This window comes from Nuphar pumila, chromosome 3, assembly GCF_984573655.1.
Source record: "Nuphar pumila chromosome 3, dmNupPumi1.hap1.1, whole genome shotgun sequence".
In the NCBI taxonomy this organism is placed as follows: domain Eukaryota; kingdom Viridiplantae; phylum Streptophyta; class Magnoliopsida; order Nymphaeales; family Nymphaeaceae; genus Nuphar; species Nuphar pumila.
The window spans coordinates 89,800,028-89,816,999 of NC_143251.1; positions in this window are offsets into that span (position 1 = coordinate 89,800,028).

Below are 16,972 nucleotides of genomic sequence, written 5' to 3' on the forward strand. Positions count from 1 at the left end.
GGGTGTGGGGATGGCGCTTCCATATATCATATAATCACTGGTTGCTCTAACGCCAGCCTGAAGTTATATAAGGTACTTACTTGATAACTCAGATTCTTTCACTTCACTTACTGAGTTGTTGTACTTTCCTCGGAAGCTTGTTGGTATGTTTAGAGTTCACGATGGCTCGGTTAATCTAATATCCTTGTTTAATGGTAGTGGTAAGACCGCAACAGTTAATATAAGTAGTCCAGATGCTTGCACTTGCCTCCATATTTGGGATTCAGTTAATGTTGCAGAGGATGGATGTTTTATTTTAGAGGATAAAATTGATTTTTGATAATAATATCACTGCTTTGGATTGGTTAGTTATAGGAAATGGACAGTCATTATTGTGGGTTTGCTTGCCAAATCAGTTGCAAATTTATGCACAAAAGAGATACAATTGCTGGGATCCTATAAAGTCAAAACTTTCCATGAATATGCAGAATTGGCTTTATATTGCATGCGTTCGCACTTGCACCTTGCTCTGGTTACTTACTTGCACTTGTCTTCTGCATATCCTGCTACCCGATGCTATCTTCATCACCTTGTTGATCAATCATGTTTTGAGTACCACTAGTAGTAGCTTGATAGGCATCTGATTCATAATCTCCATCATAAGGATCTTCATCAAGAATATCAACAGATATATCAATCCTTTCATCCTCATATGCCTCTGATATACTATCTATAGACAAATCTTGTGCCAAAGGACCAGAAAGGATCTCAGTAGCCTCATCTAAGGAATGAATTGAAGAACATCATTTGCACAACCATTTTGCAAGCAACAGGGAAATTGTGCCCAGGATCAGCACCATTATGTTTTGCAGTTTAATTTAGTTTGTGAGGTTAGAAATGGTGTTTGGAACCTATTGACTAGTGTGTGCCATCATTGGTAGGCTGCGATACATTTCCAGTAAATTTCCTGTTTGCCGATCCAATACTAATACCCTATGGTGACAGCTGTTTATTCATCTGAAATTTTGTAATTCTTAATTTTGTTTAATCGATTAAGAAGGTTAGAAGCTTATTTCTGGCAAGATATGAACCAACACATGTGTAGATTCTGTGCGGTATGGCAAATGGCAATATTTCTACACAGGTTGGAAGATTTGCCTAGTCTAACAGTTGAGTGTCCAGAACAATTGCTGGAAAGAGCTGCTGATTTCGTTTAAATGGAGTTAAGAGGGTTGGTGTATAGTTTCTTCCAGTAAGATTGTTCACTTTTGATTGTAATTGCAGCAACTTGTTATAGGTTTATTTCCTATGTTAACATCATTTTATTGTTAGTATATGATGATTTTGCATGCCATTGATTATAGCATATATAGTTTGCCTAGTATTGCATTGTTTTAGTGTTAATAGATATTGGTATTTAATTTCTACAGTGCTATTCATTTGCAAGCCTACAAGTTCACTTGTTTTAGATAGAATAGGTACAATTTCTTTCTAATCAAGTGTTTTGCAGGGAATATGTGGAAAGGGTTATTCTTTGGAGTTGTAAATTTGATTTTATGTGTTGTAATAGCTAGATTTAATGAAAATTTATATTTTTTGTCTTAGATAGAATGTATGAGCATCGTAAATATCATGAATTGCTTGTTTTCATGCATTTTTGCCTTTATTTCTCAAATTCTCACAATGGTGAAACGTGAATGGCACGTGCACCATTTCGTAAGAGGTAATTAATCCTAAGTTGATGATTTACATCAATGGCCATAGTCAGGATGTAAACAAGACTTAGTATCTTTATCTTTTATAAAATAACACGGGATCCACACTGGATCCTTTTTCAAAAAATCATCATATTTTCTTTAAATATTTTCCTCTTTTATCATAATTTAATCTAAAATTAACTCAATATATATACCAATGGCCATAGTCAGGGTATATTGAGAGTTAATTTCATTTTAAATTCTATAAAAGCACAAAAAAATGTATTTTATCCTTCACTTGAATTTAAATGTGGTTATTATATAATATATTCAATGACCATAGTCAGGGATATATTATATCTTCAACCTCATTCTTAATTCATTTAAAGAATGAAATAGCTTTACAAAAACCAATTTCAAATTCTCTAAATTCATTCATCATTCAGGATAGAATTGCATCATATTTTCAAAATCCAAGTAATTGTGAATATCTTTTCTTCAAATTCCTATTTCAATTTATCAATTATATCTCATTTTTTCCCCAAACTTTGAAATCAAATTCAAAGTTTAATTCAACTTGATTCATTTTCTAGATTCTAAAATTCAAGCTTCAAATTCAAAGTCCAATTTGACTTTGAAATTCATTTGTATATTCGAAATTTAATTCTCAAATCAACTTTGAAATTCCAAATTCATGTTCAAGATCCAAGTTCAAAATTCAAATTCAATTCAATTCCATTTTTCAAAGTTCGATTTAAACTTTGAAACTTCTGAGTTATCTTCTTACTTCACATTCGAAATCAAGTTCATCTTCAAAAAAATCAAAATCAAAAGTTTAAGATTGATTTTGAATCTCAAAACTTTACCCTACTTAAATTTTTAAATTCAATCTGGGTTTCCAAAACCCAGATCCATCTTCAAAAGCCCAATTAGGGCTTTCAGAATCCAAATCCAAGGTTAGATCCTAATCCAAACTTGGATCCAGATTTCCAAGTACAATCTCTACTTTGGATCTCAAATTTCAGATCCAAATCCATTTTACGATCCAGAACCCAATTCTACTTTTGGATCTCAGACTTCAGATCCAATTCTATTTTAGGATCCAGAATCCAACTTCACTTTGGATCTCAGACTTCAGATCCAATTCCATTTTAGGATCCAGAATCCAACTTCACTTTGGATCTTAGACTTCAGATCCAAAACCATTTTACGATCCAGAACCCAACTCTGCTTTGGATCTCAGACTTCAGATCCAAATCCATTTTAGGATCCAGAACCCAATTCTACTTTGGATCTCAAACTTCAGATCCAAAATCCATCTTGGATTCCAAATCTTAGATCCAATTGCATTTCATCCCAAATTTCAAATCTAATTCCCATTTTCGGATTCTAAATCCAGAATTCACTTTTAATTTCAATTTAGAAACCAGATTTTGGATTCAAATTCCATCTTGAATTCCAACTTTCACATCAATTCCATTTCTCAATTCTATTTAGATTTCCCAAAATTCATTTTGATTTTAAACTTCAGAGTTAGAATTCAATTCCATTCCGAATATTCATCCAGATTCAAAGTTCTGGTTCAAAGTCCATTTATGACTTTGAAATTTCTTTTCTTCTCCTTTTATCTCAGTTTCAAAATCATTTCTCTCAAAGATCCAGATTTATTTTTTTCAAGCTCTGATTATTTCAAAAACTTAGAACTTTAAATCTTAAGTTCAAAGTTAGAAACCATTTCTTCACTCTATCATCAGATTCATCTAAAAAATACTTGGAGATTTCCGAAATCATTTTTGAAAGAGCATACATCCTTGCATTTGCACAAGCATAATTCTTTGTGCATTTTTAACTTAGAATAAATTCTTAGATAATTTCTTAGCAAAGCAAAAGGCATAAATTTGACCCTTGGTTCGATTACCTCTGGTAAAGGCGCTAGGAACGGTCAAACCTCGTACCGACGAGCGGATCTCGTCTCCCAGTTTTTCCGCAAATATTTCAAAAACGGAGGTGAGTTATTTTCTTAAATACTTTCAAAATTAAGGTCAAGTGAGACCCCGCAAAAAGAGTTCATCTTCTCTTCTGTCTTTTATTTTCTCCCTTCAAAAAGGAGGAAATAGAGGTTGGAAAGGAAAAGAGAAGGAAGAGAGAGAGTATTACGAGAGGAAAAATTTTGCGATGATCATAGAGATGTCCTGACTTTTCTCTCTTTTTTCGTGGGGGGGGGTACGTCACAAACTCCTTCACCTTGGAGATGTTTCGATCCTTCATTTATCTCAGGTATTGATGATATAGGCTCAAAGGGTCTTTTTATGATAGCAGAAATCAAATATCTTTTAGGGTTTGTCGGTAGGTCCATCACACTCGCCTTCATCTTGATGGTGATCTGAACTTTCCCTGAAAGGATCCTTCATGAACTCCTTCATCTCGGAGATGATCCAAATCTTCTTTAGCTCCGGGGGTCTGCTCGCATATTCGTCTTTATCTTGAAGACAATTGAGAGATCTCTTTTGCGGATATTTGATTGTAACTTTAAATGAAATGAGGAGACATGGATTGAGTGGATTCTTTTTATCGCTCAGGATATTTCCATTGTCCGATTGCCAGAAAATCATCTTTAAACATGCGTCATAGCCATGATCAATATCAATTCACTTCTGGCTTTTCAATGTCAATGAATATTTCTTTCACTGATCATGTCGAGGATATTTCTTACATCCTTTTGGTTGATCAATAGAAAAAGATTTGAATTTTACCTCTTTTTCGCAAAAAGTTTCACCTTTTTGGAAAGAATACTAGAGGTAATTTGAGGTGATTCTTTTGTGTAGTAAGAATATTTAGAATCAACAAATGCTTTTAGCAAATTGGCAAAGTTCTCATGAATTCTGTGTGAAATACTCACTTGATATAGATTTTGATGCAACCTTTAGTTGAATCTCTGATTTTTGGACATTCTAATCAGTAAACTGGGACATTTCATTTAACGACCAATGAAGGAGCTGGAACCGTTCATTTAACGACCAGTAAAAACTGGGACCTTTCATTTAACGACCAGCGAAGGAGCTAAAACATTTCATTTAACGACCAGTAAAAACTGGGACCTTTCATTTAATGACCAGCGAAGTAGTAGGGACATTTCATTTAACGACCAGTAAAAATTGGGACCTTTCATTTAACGACCAGCGAAGTAGCTGGGACATTTCATTTAACGACCAATAAAAACTGGGACCTTTCATTTAACGACCAGCGAAGTAGCTGGGACATTTGATTTAACGACTAGTAAAAACTAGGACCTTTCATTTAACGACCAACGAAGTAGCTGGGGCATTTCACTTAACGACCAGTAAAAACTGGGACCTTTCATTTAACGACCAACGAAGTAGCTGGGACATTTCATTTAACGACCAGTAAAATCTGGGACCTTTTATTTAACGACCAGCGAAGTAGCTGAGACATTTCATTTAACGACCAGTAAAAACTGGGACCTTTTATTTAACGACCAACGAAGTAGCTGGGACATTTCATTTAACGACCAGTAAAAACTGGGACCTTTCATTTAACGACCAGCGAAGTAGCTGGGACATTTCATTTAACGACCAGTAAAAACTGAAACCTTTCATTTAACGACCAACGAAGTAGCTGAGACATTTCATTTAACGACCAGTAAAAACTGGGACCTTTCATTTAACGACCAACAAAGTAGCTGGGACATTTCATTTAATGACCATTAAAAACTAGGACCTTTCATTTAACGACCAGCGAAGTAGCTGGGACATTTCATTTAACGACTAGTAAAAACTGAGACCTTTCATTTAATGACCCGCGAAGTAGCTGGGACATTTCATTTAACAACCAGTAAAAACTGGGACCTTTCATTTAACAACCAGCGAAGTAGCTGAGACATTTCATTTAACGACCAGTAAAAACTGGGACCTTTCATTTAACGACCAGGAAAGTAGCTGGGACATTTCATTTAACGACCAGTAAAAATTGGGACCTTTCATTTAATGACCAGTGAAGTAGCTGAGACATTTCATTTAACGATCAGCGAAGTAGCTGGGACATTTCATTTAACGACCAGCGAAGTAGCTGGGACATTTTATTTAATGACTAGCGAAGTAGCTGGGACATTTCATTTAACGACCAGCGAAGTAGCTGGGACATTTCATTTAACGACCAACAAAGTAGCTGAGACATTTCTTTTAACGACCAACGAAGTAGCTGGGACATTTCTTTTAACGACCTTTGATTTAATGATTTGATCTAAGATTTGAGATTTTTTGTGAGACAAACAACACGAGGACTGATTCTTATGAATGAACTTGATCATTAGATTTGAAAATTTAGCAAAATAACCAGTGCGAGCACTGGGTTTTCCAACTGAGAGTCGGGAAGGAGAGTCGGGAAGGAGACCGACATTCTTAAGATATTTAGAGTTGGAAGCAGGAATGATCGCCGGGTTTTCAGGATTATCCCTTATCCTGAAGGAAAAAATAGAATAGATATTTGAAGAGAATTTAGGAAAAATGATTCAGGTTTCTCCCTTAACCTGAAGAGGAAATAAAAGATTTTGTGAAGAGGCAACCTGAAACTTGAAATTAGAAGGTATATGACAAGATTTATGATTTATGATCTATGATTTAGATGAACCAGCACAGTTAGCTGTATGTGGTCCAATTTTCAGGATTAAACCCTTATCCTGGATGAGGAAAAGAAGGAATAAAATTTAAGAAGATAGAAGGAGATCGATTTTGATGGAAAATTGATAAAAATGGAGAAAATTTTAAGGAAATTTGATGAAAAATTTGTTTTTGAAAAGAATTCTCACAGGTAGCTTTGTGGCTCCTATGAGGGGTTTCAGGATTATCCCTTATCCTTAATGGGAAAATAGAATAGAATTTAAGGAAAATAAATGAAGAGAAATTGATATAAATTTAGAAAATCAATAAAGGCTGACGAAACTTGTATTTACAAAAGAATCCTCATAGGTAGCGTTATTGCTCCTACAAGGGGTTTCAGGATTATCCCTTATCCTGAATGGGAAAACCTCGGACAACGAGGGTCAGGTTTATCCCTTAACCTGAAGGGGAAACACCTCAGACAACGAGGGTCAGGTTTATCCCTTAACCTGAAAGGGTAAAAGAATAAGAATTTAGAAATACCTCATGGAAAAGAGGCATTAGGTTTACCCCTTAACCTGAAAGGGAAATGTGAAAGAATAGAATTTTGGGAGAAAATTAATAAAGAGAAATTAATAGACATTTACAAAATCGAGAAAATTTGAAAAAGAATCCTCATAGGTAGCATTATTGCTCCTACGAGGGGTTTCAGGATTATCCCTTATCCTGAATGGGAACACCTCGAACAACGAGGGTCAAGTTTATCCCTTAACCTGATGGGAAAAATACCTCGAACAACGAGGGTTAGGTTTGTCCCTTAACCTGAGCGAGAAATGGTTTTGATAAAAATTTAATATAATTAAGGAAAATTTTGATAAAACTTGATAAAATTGATGTAAACTTGCTAAAAAAAAATGAATAAAATGAATGAAACTGATAAAGATATCAAAATTAACCGAAGATTTATAAGATTTAAGAAAAAATGGGGTTTTTTTATCCTGCCTGCATATGGGATCTTGAAAGAAAAAATGTTTATTTAAAAGATAAGTGAGACATCATTTTGGAGAAGAAAATCCACCACAAGAGGAATGATCAGCACAAGATCTGATCCTTTAAATCAAACATGAGAGATCATCATGAGGGTCAATTTTTGAAGGCAATGGTTTAAAAACCTATTTTTTGAAGAAGAAGATCAACAATAGATCTGATTTCTAAAAATAATAGTTTAAAACTAATAATAAGATCAATACAAGGGTTGATCTTTGAATATAATGTTTTAAAACCAATCTTGGAAGATAAGACCAACACAAGGGTTGATCTTTGAATATAAAGATTTAAAATCAACACAAGGGTTGATCTTTGAATGATTTGAAACACATTTTGGAAGATAAGACCAACACAAGGGTTGATCTTTGAATATAAAGATTTGAAATCCATTTTGGAAGATAAGACCAACACAAGTGTTGAATTTTCAATGCAATGGTTCGAAAAACTTATTTTTTGAAAATATGATCAACACGGGAGTTGATTTTTTACAAAGGGTGGACCAAAGAATATTTGAACTCTTTGGTCATTATAACGAAGACTTTCAAAATTTCATGATTTTTGAAAAACCCTCATAGGTAATGTCATTTCTCTCATGAATGATGTCAGGATTGTCCTGCATTCTGAAAAGAATAGGAATTTAAAAGCCCCAGCATGGCAAGGGGAAAAAAAAGTATTGGATATAAAAGATATATAAAGGAAATTGACATTTCATTGATAAGCAAAAGTTCGATAACAAGACTAAATATTTACAAGAACTTTAAAAGAAAAAAGATTCAAAAAAGACTTGGGCTGACTTGCCCCTACAAGACGACTAACAAAAGGAAATGACAGTGCAGAAAAACTTGGGCATCCTCAATTCTTTGAGTGATCCAGAAATGGCTCTGTCAGGACTGCTGGCTGCCCTTCTTCTGCGTCCTCTATCAGCTCACTTCTGTCAATGCAGTCTTGTATCATGTGCTTGAGGACAAAAAATGCTCTGTATCATGCCCCATTGCCTTGTGGTATTTGCAGAATTGATCTTTGAATTTTCTCAACATTACGGGAGGATCTGCGATTTTAGGGAGTTTGATCATCCCATGCTTTAAAAGGTAATCCATAATCACTTCTAAACTTTGAGCTAACGGAGTGAAGACTCGATCTCTCTCCCACTTGATATACTTGGGCTTCTCTTGAAGATCACCCTTTTGCTGAAGGCCAATTGGAAACGGTTTGTCATTGTTCTTATAAGATCTCTCCTTCTGCCCCTTACTCTGATCTATTCTCGGGCCACTACCACTGTTGTTCTTGTTTCCTTTGCTACTACTGCCAAGACTATTGCTGGAGGCCTCAACTGAATGAGCAAACTGCGCCTTCTTCTTCTGGTCTTGGATATTCTTGACCAGAGGCGTGCCCTCGTAAAGCCCGCTTTCTAATCCTGCCTTGAGCCATTCGGCTCGCTCAATCAACTTGATGTAGGATTTCGTCGGGGAAATGGCGATGAGGCTCCTTATGGGTTGAGAGAAATTGTTGAGGATTACCTGCAATGGGTGTTCCTCTGGAATGGGTACCTTCATCTTATTACAGGTGCTTCTCCACCTGTGAATGAAATCGCCTGCTCTTTCAGTTTCGCCTTGCTTCAGGTTGTAAAGATGATTTAATGTAGGTGAGGCTTCGGTGTTGAATAAGAAGCGCTCGACGAATAGATTTACTACCTTATCGAACTCTCGTAGTTCGATAGGATTGATATGGTCAGCATACCACCTGGCCGCTACACCCTCTAGACTGCGGGGAAAACAGATGAATAGAGCCTTGTTGTCTTTTCTGAAACGGCAACATTCTGCATAAAAGGTGGCTAAGTGAGCTTTAGGGTTGTCAGTCCCGTCAAATTTGAGAAACTTGTGAAGAAGATTCTCCAGGTTACCGTCCCCATCTAGTCCATCGTAAAAATCTTCGCCAGTGTAAGTCTGCTTGCCCTTACCCTTGGCTTGAATGTCCTTGATTGCTCGATTCATCTCCTTCATCTGCTTACTCATAAGGTCTTCTGCTGGAGCCCCAGACTTGGGCTTGTTGACGGATTCAGGCTCTTATGTAGCTATCTTTACGGACTGTCTCAGAGGATTCTGTTTGTAGACAATCTGCTCTTCCTCTTCTGACTCTTCCTCGACTGACTCTAATTCCTCAGAAGGAGTGTTTGGCTGTATCTTCTTTCTGATGATTCTGACTTGTTTTTTTACAGGCTTCTTCCTCAGCTTGCCTTTAGAAACTACTTCTTTCAGATTGGCCTTGTTATCGTCGCAAAATTTTTCCCCTCTTCCCCTCCCTTGCGGAAGAGAGATAGGGAAACACTTTCGCGCTTCAAACTTGACCGGATTTTAGAAATTGTTTTGAAATACTCGCCTCCATTTTGAAAATTGCGGGAAAATCCATGGGATGGGGCTCGACCTGTCGGTACGAGGTTCGACCGTTCTTGCCGCGTTTAACAGGGGTAATCGAACCAAGGACCAAAATTGTGCTTGACTTAGTTAAATCATCAAAATCGTGTTCTATCCTATATGCACAAAGAATTCAGGCATGTGCTATGAGATTTTGGAAAATGCAGCTTAGGAAAACATGATGTTTGCTTGGAAAATATTTGGAGTTGAAAAGAATCTCTCAGGAAAAAGCTGAAAGTCAATTTCTCAGGAAATTCAGATGAAAAAGATTTGAAATCTCAGGAAAGTTCATAAAGTTGTGGAAAAATCATGAATGGTTGAAAATCCTGGGAAAAAGGTGAGCATTTGAAAAGGGAAACACTTATCAGGAAAACTCGGACTTTGAGAATTTTCTTAGGAAAATGATGGAAACTTTATAGGAAAACTCATTGGAGAAGAAAACTGAACTTGGGAAATTGAAATCCTGGGAATCTTACCCTTGAAATACTTGGAAATCGATTTTGATCTTTGAGAAAGGTGAGAGACTTCTTTTGAAAATCTTGAGAAAATAACCTTTTTCATGGGAAACTGTGAAAACCTAACTTGGGAAAACGATTTTGGAAAATACTCATAGTTTCTTGAGAAATCGATTTCTTTGAGAATGAAGTTTTCTTAAGAAAATCATGGGGAAACCAAGGATTTCATGATGCAAATGATATGAGTGAATGAATGCACTTTGAAAGATTTTCTAAGAAATTTGTTGGAAAAATGTGCATTAAGTCAAAATAAATCCTTCACATATTCTGATTGTGGCCATGAATATGTTTAGAGTTTAATTGATTTAATGCACAATATTTTGAAAACATTAGAAATATGATGTGCATTTTAACATAGCCTAAGAGTGTAGGCTCAATGTGACTAGTAGAAAGATGAGGGATTTGGGTCTCGTCCATATTCCGACTAGGGCCGTAAATATGGATTCCACCGAGTTCATCAACTCCCTAAGAGTTGGTGCACGTGCCATTCGTGAACATCCATAGTGCTTTTCGAATAAAATGCATGAATCATAGAAACAGGATATTGCATAAATTTAAACTATATGATATGCATCCTAGTCTAAGCAGGAAATTAAAATCTTATTCCAAAATTTACATTATTACATCACTAAATAAATGAAATAAAGAAAATTGCAGACTTCAGCTCCTTCATTTGAATGTCCCTGCCAAACTTGAAATAAGGTTAGCTCAAATATGTGGGTTTTTTCCAAGATTTTCCAATAATATCATGAAATTATTGAACTTAATTGGATATAAACCCTATTTTCATGCTTCCTTGATATTTAAAATAATGTAAATGCAGGAAACGTAGTAGAAAATAGTTTGAAATTCGAAATGGTGGTCAAAATGACCAAAATACCCCTAAAATTAAAGTTATACCTTTAAAATCAGGGGTTTTGAAGGAAATTTTGGTAAAATTTGAGATTTTGAAATTCAAATTGAAACAAATGATGATGAAATGCAGCATGAGGCATGATGATATGCTGCTAAACACATTAGGACTGTATAATCAGAATTTGACATTTTGCAATTTATCCAAAATAACGAATTTCGCTTGTTTTTCGCTTGGATCTGGGTCCCGCGGGGCCCTGTTTTGATGATATGGCTAAATCAAGCCTCAAATGAATTCTAAATTACACCAAATTCGGTATGAAGCATCTAAATACTCTAATAAACAGCCTAGAATGCTAAAAATCACTAATTGATATGATTTGAATGCTAAAATTTAAAGAAAGTTCTAAAAATGGTGGATTTCGCCTATGGACCCGAACCAAATGCAATGCTTAATATGATAATGTGAGATTTACATCATGAAAACTTCTGATAATTTGAAGACTGATAAAGGACCTGAAATGGAACATTTTTGGTTTTTACAGCCTCGGGATTTGAACCATGGTGAGTTCGGTAACAGGGATTTGGTTCAGACAGAGGTAAAAATCAGACTAATCTAATATAAAATGCTAAAAAAAATATAAAACCGCCATGGAAATTTCTGATATTTAACAGAGCTACTCAAGACACCTACATGGACAACTTTTATGTTTATGACTTTGGCATTTGACCAACATAAACATGGATAAAAATATAACGTTTTAATCCTAAATTGATAGACCAGACAAATGTAGCAAAACAGAAGACTGACAAAAAATTTTTGAAACAGATATCACAACTGTTCTAAAAATCACAAGATTACAGATGCAAACATAGGACATCTTGTACATATTATTCACTTTTTACAGATTTGGATTTGGATTAATACCCAAAGCGAACTTACAGCCCTAAGTCGATCCAAAGTCTTAGAAGCCCAAATCAGGCTCTGACATGTGTCCCGAACTCTCAGATTTTTGTCAGACATTAATAAAAATAAGAAACATCTGAAAAAATCAGGTTAAAAACTAGACATCCTCCCGAGTTCATAACATCTTTTGGATTGAAAATCGGATCTCCCATGAGGGAGATCTTGATTTTACAAGTCGGAAATAAAAATTTAAAATGCATCCCGGGTAGTAAAACCCGACTCTCCATTTTGAATGTTTACCGCAGTAAACAAATTCAAATGGTTTCGAGTTTTTGGCACATATCTAGGGACACCTAATGGCGCATTCCATGATTTTTTTGGATTTTTTAACAAAAATTACATGCATGAAATGACGTGTGGACCGACTGACAAAAACAGAGAACTACTGAAACTGAGCAGAATTGAAATAAATGCTAAATTAATCCTAATTAATTCATGAAATGTGCTAAATTAACGAAATAAAATGCAAATTAAATCTAGCTAAATGCATGAATGCTAAAAATCATCAAGGAAGCATAATTGAATATTTTTATATATGTCGTTTTATGAGAATAGCTCAATCCATCTCTCGGATGAGCTCTTTCTTCAAACGACTCCCGAATCAAATTATGAAATCAAATCTAGAGGAAAAGAGGTGCACCTTGCTTCGTTGGGCAGTGTTGAAGCTCTGGAAAGGGACTGCTACCAAGGGCTTCGTTCGTCCTTCGATCCGGGCTTCGGATGATCCACCAAAATTAACCTACGCTTGAATCGAGTTGGCCACTGCACGAACTTCACTGCATCTTCTCCACTGAGCCAAAGGGGGCGTGAATTCTCACAGTTCAAAATCAGATTCTCAAGAAGGCTAGGTCGAGTTTCCAAGTCCAAAAGGAACTCAAAAAAATCATCCCTAGGCTGGGCGTGAGCCTTTGTTTTTATAGAAATTTTCTAAAAAATTTGAATTTCAAACAGGCTCAATCTGAGCCCTCCATGTGGCGCCATCTCAGAGGGTGCTATTTTGATTTTTTTGAGAAAATAAAATAGGAAATTTGTGGGTGAGACACCTCAGCAGGATTTGAAATTTTTCAAAATTTGGGTCTGCTTGATTTTCTCTGCAGGAAGCTCCCAGATGGCGCCACCTCAGAGGGTGCTACCTGGGGTTTGAAATTCAAAATTTTCCTTTTGTAGGGAGTCCTCAGGTGGCGCCACCTCATGGGGCTATTTTTATTAAAAGAACAAAATAAATAAAAGAAAGGAAGCCAAGTGGGGCTCTGGATTGGTGCCACCTCAAAAGGTGTTCTGAGGTGTAAAGCTGGAAATAATAGGAGCATGCCATGTGGCGCCATCTCTGGAGGCTCTTGCCATGTGTCAGAAGGACAGGAGTGGAGGAAACAGATTGTGCCACCTCAGAGGAATTCAAATTCTACTTTTTCTACAGGAAAGGAGAGGCTGACATGTGGCAGACAAGTGTCAGCTGTCTGGAGAAGCCTTCTCAAATGGCGCCACCTCAGAAGGAAATTCGAATTTCAAATGGGGGGTTGGCCCTAGAGGAATGGAGGATGGACATGTGGCAGTTCCTCAGAGTGGCTCCTACAATGCCATGTGGCAGGAGGGAAAAGCAAGGAACATGTGGCACCCTTCTATTCAAAGTAGAAAAAGGTAGAACTCCATGATTTTCGCCACCTAGCTCTTGTCTGAAAATTTTTGAATGATAGCTTTTTCTGAAGAGGGCAGGAAATGACACATGGCACTTACTTTTTCTGAGAAGAGCAGAGAATGACACATGTCACTTGCTTTTTCTGAAAAGAGTAGAGGATGACACATGGCATTTGCTTTTTCTGAGGAAATGAGAGATTGACATGTGTCCTCTGCAGGAGACACACTTCAAATGGCGCCACCTCAGAGGAGACAAGCCTACCTTTTCTGGAGGAAGCTAGGAGTGACACGTGTCCTCTACAGGAGACACTCTTCAAATGGCGCCACCTCAGAGGAGACAAGTTTTGCTTTTTCTGGACAGGACAACACAGGACACTTGGCATCTCAGGATGATCTTTGGAATGACACATGGCAGATAAATGGGATGACATGTGTCGGCTTCTTAAGGTAGCCCCACACTGACACTTGGCATAGAAATGGGAGGAGAGAGAAAAGACACGTGTCACCAATCCAAGGGACAAGGCTCCTATATTTTTGGGTTTTTTCAAAATTCAGATTTTTCAAAAGAAAAGCCTGTGTGACACCACCTCAATGTGGGTCCCACATTGCTTCTTTATTGAAATAAGGACAAGACAACAACCTCTTTTTGGAATTTTCATAAAATCTGGACTAATTGATAAAACAGAAATTTTTGAAAAGAGTTGGCCTCTGTAGGGCAATTTTGTAAAAGGAAGATATTTGAAATTGTCAAAAGGGCAAAATCTGAGATAAGGTGGATGAAATCCATATTGAAAACTATCCAGATCGTTTTCCTGAGAAAATATTTTGAAATTCAGAGTCCTGGGGGTAAAATGGGAAGAATTGATAATTTTGAAGACCCAGGGTTTTGAAATCGATTTTGAAAATAGTTGAAATTCGAATCTGGATTGAAGATTTTGAAATCAAGAGTTCTGGACCTCGAAATGACATGTTGTGCAGTGTAGTGATATGGGATGCTCATGCAATGATATGCAATGCCATGTCTTATGCAATATAATCTTGAACCAAGACTTGGAGATTCATGTTTTCTGTCAAGAATAAAATTTTGAACATCTGAGATAAAAATAGAGAAATTTTGAGAGTTGCAGATGCAATTTAGACTTCTGTAAGGTCCGGGCTCAGAAAATGACCATTTTGCCCTCCGGCGATTTCAAAGGCTGAATGATGATGCTTGGTGAAGATGTCGGGGAGGTGAGTGAAAATTTGGGGTGTTTACAGGCCTCGACTTGCTTCGACATCATCCTCGCCATCATCTTTCGGAACATATCATACATAGCGGGGTCAATGTCATCTCCTCTGTTCTGGCCCTGTCCCCTGACTGACTTAGGAGAGCTCATCCCTTCCGCCTCACTGTCGTTGTGTTGAGGAACTGTTTCTTTTCCGGCTCTTGTCTGAACCATTTTTCGATATCAATGCTCTCTTTGTAGAGGAAAGTGGAGGTTTTAGACCCAAGAAACTTTTTGGAGAAGTTTTTGACAAGAGGAAGGATTTAGGTTGAAATCTAAAAAATTGTATCCCATTACTAGATATTGAGTCGCCACAAAATTTGTGACAATTGCGTTGTTTACTCTACGAGGGGGAGTAACCAACTAAAACATGAAAAAAAATGCTTATTTTGAAAAGGATATCTCTTGATGAAAAGATATTTTATTTATGAAAATATAAACAAGAGTATAAAATCAGAAGAAAAATAAGAGAAAAAGATAAAATTTGAGAATAAATGGTAAAGATTTAAATTTTTGAAGAACTTGCAGGCAGGATCAGAAGAATTTTTAAAGAAATTTAGAAAAAGAAGAGAAAGAAAAATACACCTGAGTTTTAAAAACAAAGAAGAAATTTTGAAATATATACCCAGGGTTTTGGAAAATATAAGGAAGATATAAAATATCATACAATCACAGATGTATAAACAAGGATACACAAACAGCACTCCCTAAAGCTGACTCTATATGCAACATTTGAGATGGCTGATAGGACCTTAATCTTAACTGTAAGATTTATATCATCTGATTCCAATCAAGGTACGCCAATATACTCAAGCCGAATCTCGAAATACGTGGCATAAAAAAATATCTCTCCGGTTCTAAGGTAATGGCTTCCCAACATCCTTAAGCACCTATCGATATACCTCAGACTATGGCCCTTAGGTACGTGGTAGGGGGGCGCGAACCCAAATAAGTGGTCCAGTTGTGCGACTCTCTCCCAAACTATGGTTCAGTGAGACAGCCCAGCAACGTGAAGACAAGGACAATATAGGTAGGGATGTTTTCAAAAACATGATCAACATGCAATAAAACCAGAAAGCTCTAATGCAAGTCCTAAAAGAGATAGATTTAAATGAATAGAAGCATACACTTGCATACATTGTTTGCATTCAATCCCTAGAATTGAGGAGAGTTGTATTTAAGACCTAAATCTAATGTGAACATGGGATAATCTCCTCAATATGGTCCTACCAAACCATACTTAAATCCTATATGCAATGATGTCAGCTTATGACAGAGTCTAGGCTCCTAAGGTTTGCATGGAAATGAAGCTGACATATGTTAGAATAAAGACTTAGATAATATCAAAGCAAAGAAGAAAAGACATAAATTCGATCGGACGGAGACGGGTCCCATCACGGTCGCCAAAACTGTGATCATCGCAAAATTTTTCCTCTCTTGGTATTTCTCTCTCTTCCTTCTCTTTTCCTTTCTAAACTCTATTTCCTCCTTTTTGAAGAGAGAAAATAAAAGAAAAAAAGGGAGAGGAGGAACTCTTTTGTGGGGTTTCACTTGACCTTGATTTGAAAATATTTAGAAAATTACTCGCCTCCATTTTGAAATATATTGCGGGAAAATGGAGAGACGGGGTTCGCTCGTCGGTACGAGGTTCGACCGTTCCTGGCGCCTTTACCAGTGGTAATCGAACCAAGAATCGAATTTATGCCTTTTTCTTTGCCTAAATATTATCTAAGAATTTATCCTAGGTCAAAAAAATGCACAAAGAATCATGCTTGTGCAATGCAAGGATGTATGCTCTTAAAAAAAATGGTCTTTTGGAAATCTCCAAGTTTTCTGAGATGAACTTGATAATGGAGTGAAGAAATGGTTTCTGAATGATAACATCTAACTTAGAACTTGAGATAGATCTGAGAAGTTCTAAGCCTTTGAAGTAATCAGAGTTGGGAAAATAAATCTTTGAATTTGAAAAGAATGATTGGAAGATGAAT